Genomic DNA, 8332 nt, shown 5'->3' on the forward strand with positions numbered 1-8332 from the left:
GGTACGACACATGCAAATTGCAAGTTTGTGCGAGACATCTCAGTCATAAGAAACTGCTTCAGGGAGCTCATTCTCATTCTCATGATCAGCATGTATACGGATATTCTGACAGAAACCATGGAAGTATCCATCCCAACTCTTTCAGTTTAACTTTGTAGTCACACACAGCCAGTGTGCATATGCTTGTGTGTGTGTAGCCTAGTATATGTGTGTATATGGCATGGATGTCTGAATGTGTAACAGTCATGTAAGCAAAGCAGCAGGCATATGACAGTGGCCTTCCTTTGAATGTGAAAAACTGTGTTTGGTGGAGCGGTGAAACCGCTCCTGATGTTCCATATCAAAGGGAAGGCTGGCACACATGCTGTTTCCTGTCACAAAATAGTGCTGGCGTGGGAGACACGCCAACAGGAGGAAGGAGGTGGAAAAAGTAGAAAAAGAAACACACTTTGTTTTATTTTATTTACTTGGAAAGAAACCGGATTTCATGGCAGCAAACTGGAAACACCAATTATTTATTTAAAGTATGAGTCTGTTTATGGACACTGTCCCTATTTTTAATTGGGTTTATTTGGTAAATGGGTCTGTGCATTGACATAATAACAGCATTGCTCTACCTCCATCTTCACAAATACAAGTAGATGTAGAAGGGGGGGGGGGACTTTTACACCTGTCGCGACCGGGTTACTCTACTGTGCCATGGACATGCTAGAGAGTGGGATTAGTGTTGCATGACTGCTTTCTCTGTACACAAAAACACTCACACTAGAGAGATTATTTGAATGTCATGCAGTAATGAGGAAAAATGTCCATTATGCACAGTCTGCTTGTATCTCAAAATTAGCAAGAGAGAATTGGAAGAAAGCTTAGAAAAAAAGGAGCAGGGGATGAGTCCAGCCTGCTACTATCTCCTTTAGTGTTAATTTACAATTGAAGTAGAAACATTTTGAATTGACAATATAAATGGTCATGCATGAGATAAAACATTAGCAGTTAACATTTAAGCAGACCTGAATTTAAATCTACATTCCTTCACGAAATCTAAGTAATGTACTACCTACGCGCCACATAGGTCGGAAGAAGGTTGAGAAGTCAGTTTGGATGATGCACATTGACTCATTCGGATCGACCGCCACCGCAGGTTTTACCCGCATCACTGTGTCCATCTGAAAGCGGCATTACTCATTCTCACACCCTCTGTCTAGCTGTCCACCCTTCTATGCCCTCCATCTTTTGAGCCACCCACAGCCCTACTCTAATCCCCCAGCAGGCCCACTCTCCCTGGGACAGGATTAGAGACCTCTCTCCTACACTCAGCAAGGCTTGGGGCTATTTTTGTGTGTGTGTGGTGTGGTGGTTGGTGGTCGTGTGTGTGCGTGTGTGGTGTGGTGTGTGTGTGCAGTGTGCTGTGGTGTGTGTGTGTGTGTCCTTGTCTTGTGTCAGTGTGTTTGCAGGTGTGGGTCTGCAGCCCCCCCTCCAAAAAAAGAAATGGACAATGAGCAAGAGCTACGAGGAGGTAGAAGTGAATGGGACAGAAAGACACAAGAGGGGGAGAGAGAAAGAGAGAGGTAGAGGTGCAGAGGTATAAATCACTGGAGCACAATGTGTCAGACGAAGGACAAAAACGTCTCCTGCAGCTCTCTGGGGCACAGACTGAAGGAGCCCGACAAGAGGGATACAAGGGTGGAGATACAATGAGACAGAAGAACAGAGAAGTGGATCAAACAATCAAACCAAGAGGAGGTTGTTAAGCTTAAATGGTACCAAGTCAGCCATGCAGAGTGACGTTAGTAAATCTCCAAGTAATAAAACTATATATTTTTGATATATTTTTAAAATATTGCTGATGAGATCTGCCTTGTTTTCATCTCAGCCAGAAAAAATCACCACTTGTCAACCTAAAAGCGAGAAGCCTGGTATAAAGCAAATTCAAACATAGTAAACCAACAAAAGTTTAAAAAAAAAAAATAATAATAATAATTTGTTTGCTTAATGGCTGTCTGACGAGTGTTGGTGAGACAGGAGATGAGAGAAAGGGTGATGGAAGAGGCAGTCGATATGTGAGGCGGTTCATCAGAATAGATTGACAGTGAAGCTACTGGTTGTAATCCTGAGTCGCTAAACAAGCTGTGCAAGAGCATTGTCATGTTCTAAGTTGATCATATTTCTGACATTTTAGTTCTCTCACTTCAGAACATCCTGATGCAATAAAGAGGTGGTTTGAGCAATAGCTTATCAATTCCCAGAGTGTCTGATCAAGCAGTTGTTTGTTCTTGTTCTGTTGAGGCTCTGAGACACTTATTTGTTGTATATACAGTCACTTATGTGAGGTATCACTTCAAAATCATCTTTAGGCTATCCTTTGATCTTTGGCAACATGTACTATTTATGCTGTTGTAATATCTTCTCATGTTTCATACTATTGTTGAAAGGCAAAGCTGATGAATCATTTCTGGTGTAGCAGTCACACTGGACCGCCAACTAAAAATCACAATATTGGTAAATGCCATTTTTGTTGTGTGTTTTGAAAAAGGCAAAAAAAAAAAAAAGTATATAGACTGGGTAAAACACTTCAGTGATCACCTTAAGCATATCGATTTCCCCCATCATCCATGTTGTCCATCATCTATGCAACCAGCTAAAGATTTACAGATTTACTCTTTTACACAGCGTGTTCTCTCCTTAAAATGAAGCATCCTTTAAAACAGACAATGCTTGACTGGCTCCTATGGCTAAAAAGCAGCTGCTAAATAAAACAGATTGCTGTTGCTGTAGTAGTAGACGTTACCCCTGTTTACATTCTACCAACTATCCCAAGACAGCATTTTCCTCTAATGTCATGATGATGGAGGGCCCAGTTCTTCATTATGACAGCAATGATTAGTATTTATCTTTTTCATTAACAAATGAACGGATGCCAAGAACAATCTTATATTACAAAGATGCCCTTACAGAGAGATGTTTAATGTTTCTCTTAGATTTTATTAACCATTCTCTGCAGTTTAAAAGCAACCCCTAACTAACTTTATCACCTTACAAACAGCCACACACTCTGTATGTTACAGTAGTTCTGTGTAGTAGTTCAGCAGTTTGTTATGTTGTATACAGGAACTTGGCACACAATCACAGGATCACATCAGTGGAAATACTGGGACTTTTTTGTGAAGTACAGACTCACAGTTTGAATTTGATCTCAAGTGAGCAATGATTTATCAAAGGAAAAAATATTACCATAAATTGCAACAGTTCAAAGTTGGGCTTAGCACAAACAAGTAGTCACAGAGAGGAATCTGCCTTTTTGTACTGTATGCCTGACCATTTGCATACAATGAGTGTTGGCATGTGTCAAAAGTGTGCATTTGCTTTGAGAAAGAGTGGTTGCAGTTGACATCTGACTATATATATGCATACAGTATGTTTACATGTTTGTGAGCCTTAATGTCAGCTGAGGAGAGAATTGACTGTGGAGGGCAGGTTGTATACTTGTGCTCCTGGCATCACATTACCAAAGGCATAAGACTATTTATTCTCTGGATATGTGTAAGTGTGTATGTGTTTACAGTCTTTCCATTCTCTCACTATCTTTTTCCCCTCCCACTGTCTCCATTAAGTCCTCTCTTCTTCCAGTCCTCCCTCTGTCTCTCTCCATCCTTTTACCTTACTTATTACTACACTAATCGTTTCCTTTCTCTTCCTCCCACTCTCTGTCTCTATCCCTCTATCTTACTGTGTGTGAAGCCACATGACCTGAGTCAGCAGTCTTTGCTCCCTCTGAGTGGAACCTTCTTGCTCTCACGGTGATGTGCCTCATGCTGTTGGATCTGTTACAGGAAGTGAATCATGCCGGTCAATAAGTAGTCCCGAGTTATCATATTTCAGATGATGTTTTACAGACTAACCCTGGTTCTGTCTCATTTTATTTATTACTCCAGTGTTTGTCTCTGGGTTTTAAGTCTTTTATTTATCTCATTTTTTATCTCTACACTTTTGGAGGGAACATGCTCCCACACACACACACACACACACACACACACACACTCCCAGATTTTTGCACGTCCTGTTGAGAACACAGGTGCCACTGTTGCTGTCCAACTGTGTGCTGTAATAGCCTCCTGTTTCACTTCACTAGCCAGAATCCTGATCATGTCATTTTAGATAGTGACACAAAGACATGTAATGTTAACTGTTTTGATCTGCAACAGATTCACGATTTAGTATTGCCTTTGGCGCCTTGAACATAATTCCACCAGAACACATGGTTTCACGTCTTACACTCCTGCTTTACTGCTGCAGTGCAGCCATATCCTCCCCAAGAGGATATATTTTGAATTATTTATGGTATATTATATATTATTTGACACAAAGTGTGTGTATATGCGCGCGTCATGAAAATGAAGACCAAAAGTTGATTATAATGAAAGCTGGAGCAGATATCCCAATGTTTGCATGGCAGTAAGTGTGCATGTGCTATGAATTTCTAATCCAAGTCTGCAAATTTTGTGTGCGTGTGCATAAAGTTCTATTATCTACCCGCCAACAGAATGTTTAATTGGTCTAGGCGAGTGTTGAAATGACCCATTGGAGTCCACCCCGCGCTGTGCAGTGTCACAGTTCAGAGTTCAACTGTCTGGACTACCGGCTTTGAACCTCAGAGGCTAGTGTTTAAAAGGTCAAAAGGTTCCGAACCTCAGAAAGGCAAATGGGCTGAATGTTAATGAGGAGTTGAATTTGGAAAGAAAAAAATTGGCAGGGAGTCTAAAAGGGTAGCCTATAGATAGTAAAAAGATGAACGTTAACTTGAGGTGAATGGACATGAAAGTGAGAGGAGAGAGAGACAGAGAAACAAACTAAAGAAGGAGAAAATTGGGATCAAATTGTTAATCATAATACAGATTATAATGTTCAGTTTGAAATGAAGTGTAAGGTATCTCCTATGGGATTCAGAAATACACCCTCTGGCATCAATAGTTATCTCTGAAAATTCAAAACAAGAAAATCATCTGTACCCAAAAACAAACCAGCCAATTTAAACCGGGAGATATAGTCCCCTGTATCTGTGTATTTTTTCCAATACTTTCACAAAATAGCGCTGTCAGCTCATTAGCTGGTGGTTTGATACCTGAGAGCTTGTGATGCATTACACATCGGATCTTCTAATTGACATTTGACATGTATAATTTTCTGTGTGTCCATTAAATTTACATATTTTAGTTTCATGGACAAGCACCAATTGAAACAAGCAGTGCCTACAGAATAACCAATGGACAAATTATGAACATGAATGATGAATGGATACTGGAGCTCAAATAATAAAAAGAAGGCCATCAAAGCAACAACAGCACTAGATTTGTTCATGGTATTACATTATTATATTATAGGTTATAGCCTATAGCTGTAACAGAAACAACCCACACACATCATTATTTTCAGCCCCACCATTTTTAAAGTCTGTTAACTTGGCCGATTCTGCTGCTGTGAGTCAAGCTTGCGAGCCACGTTTGATATAATATGGAGATATGGAAACAGACAGGAAGGGCAGGAGATGGACACATGGAAAACAGCATGAAAGGAGGAGGGAGGGAGGGATGTTTGTGGCAACGTGTCAGTATGTAAAATATTAGCAGTGGTGCCTTGGAGCCAGATTAGACATTAACTCTGATCTTAATGGGTAAACACTTCAGCACTGAGAGTTGCCTTGAACTGGGACAGTCTCACTGCGCAGGAGATACTTTGTTGCTGACGTTGAACATCTTTGGACATGCTTGTTTTCGTGCGTGTGTATTTGTGTTTGAGTTGATTGTATTTTATACTTATAATTCTAATTACATTCTGTTGTGCTTGACAACCTATGCATATGCGCACACACAAGTACAACTAACTCTAACTCTTATAAATGGCGTTTGCCTGGTGCACTACTGTTTAAATGTCAGTAGCTACACACGTATTACTTAATCTATTAAATCGCTCCCTTATTGGCTTGCTGTATTAACTTCTTTTCTCTTTGGAGCAAGTGGGAAGTGTTTGTCGACTTATTATAAAAGAAATGGGACTAGAGAAGAATACACGGAAAAGGTGAATAGGAGAAGAGAGTAAGCAAACTGGGAAAAAGCCTGGGAGGCATCTAAAGGCATATACAGGCAACATTTTAAAGGGCATTTACTTTAGCAATAATGACTTCAGCAGAAATCTGGATTTACAGCATATGACAAAATCAATATGGGTAGCAGAATGTCTGTGAGAAGTATGATACTGCAGGTGTTGTGAGATAAACTGTTCTGTGATGATGCCCTAAAATGCTGTCTATATCTAATTTCTTCATGACTAAAACAGACAGTGCCAGAGAAGAAGACAGAGATAAAGCAGTAGAACTAGAACATGAACAATGATTTCCCTCTGACCTAAAGGTTCTGATATGAACTCATGGACGTCGTTTTTGCAGGAGCCCTGTTTGCATGTAGCTTAAATCTGAAGCTGGTGACTCTCTGCCTCAGCTCCGTTTGGAGCCTGGCTTACAGAGAGCTAAGCTGCGTCGATGCCAAGCGGATCATCTCATTTGATTGCACTCTGCAATGACAGTGACACAGAAAGAACGACAGGGACACCTAGAAATAGAGGAAAGTATAGAGAATGTGTGGGTGTTCGAGAGAGAGAGAGAGAGAGAGACAACAGACAGACAGAAAGTGACTGAAAAACACAGCAGCAGAAAGATAACAAAGCAAAGGATTGAAGAGGAAAAATATATATGAAAGAAATATATCTTGAATAAATCCCCTTAACCTGGAGGTGTTTATGGGGGGATGATTTAGATCTTGGCTTAGCAGAACAGAGCTTTGTCAACAAGAACTACTACAGTCACCTCATATCTGCTCTTACTCACCAGTCTGTATTTCTTTTTCTTTGTGTTTATTTCTCTTTCCAGCTCTTTCATTCATATGCGCTCCCTTCCTTTCCCTGTCTCCTTATACTGCTGTGCTTGTACCTGAATGCCAAACTCTTTGTGTACATATGCTGAAAATGTGACTTCATGCATGTGTTTGTTTTTATTGCTCTTGTTCTTTGCATCTCTGTGTACTCTTATAAACAGATTAAGCACACAGTTTTTCAAATTAGTTGGAGCTGATTAAACTTTCTGTAAATGTTTGATTTTCAAATGTGTATGTTTTTCTTCTGAGACTCCTCAAGCTCGGATTTACATTACAGACTGCCTTAGCTACTTTTGTTTAATGTGGATATCTGTGTGGATATTTGTCTTAAATAATATACGAATATATGACAAATAAATTAAGCATGACATCTGTTTAAGGTAAATATATTTGTGTGTGTGTGTATGCATTGTACATGCGCAAAGCGAAAGGGAAAAGCGCAAGTGACCTCTTCCCATACACAATGATTACAAAACAAACGGTTGTAAAGCAGCGCAAAAAAATTCACACACATTCAGAAATGACTGTTTGTATAAACAACCAGCTTTGATTTGAATGAATGGGGCATCATCTTGCCACACAGAAGCCAGTTCTCTTATTATAATAACTCCATGTCATTACAGCATATCTACATTACAAGGCCTTTCCACTAGCCACATGCTAAAAACATTAGTTTGATCTTTTAAGTCATTTTCTTTTACTATACCTTCATGTTTGCACTAGCCGTGGCTGTTTTCAGGTCGTCCATACATCCATCTGTCCGTCCCTTACTTGTGAATGCGGAATCAGGGACTTGAACGTCAGTATTTCACGAATGATCAGGTCACTGTGACCTCAAAATGACATTGACATAGTCATAATTTAAGAATTTATTTCATTTTTTACCCAAAAGGTCAAAGGTCGTCATGATATCCTTGGCCATTACTCAATACCCTAACTGAGGAACAGAAGGATAGCTTGTGAACATATTTCACAGTTGGTAATATACTGAATGAAGCTGTAACTTGTCTGGTTGGTGGAGGCGTACATCTATAGTGGCTGTACATCTAGTTCTTTTTAATTGTCAGTTTTAATTCAACCTAACCTTTATAAGAGACGTTCTGGTATTTTCAGTTATTTTCCACTTGTCACTGTGTCTACATTGAGCCTCCATGCAGCAGTCATTTTTCATTCCCCCACAATGACACAAGGTGGTTTAATTCAAGATACATGTTGTGAGTGCAAACTACTCATAAATCCAAAGATTTATGGTATCCACAGCCAAGATGAAACCTGCAATTGCTGAAAAAGCTGAAGTTTTATCACAGTGACACTATTTCCTTCACTCTGTTTTTCCTTTAAGTATGGGGCTGAAAATATTCTACTCTACAACTGCATGTATGGGGCCATGTAAGATAGGTGTTGCCAGA

Source organism: Morone saxatilis, unplaced genomic scaffold, assembly GCF_004916995.1.
Source record: "Morone saxatilis isolate NCDOM2014 unplaced genomic scaffold, NCSU_SB_2.0 Contig0, whole genome shotgun sequence".
In the NCBI taxonomy this organism is placed as follows: domain Eukaryota; kingdom Metazoa; phylum Chordata; class Actinopteri; family Moronidae; genus Morone; species Morone saxatilis.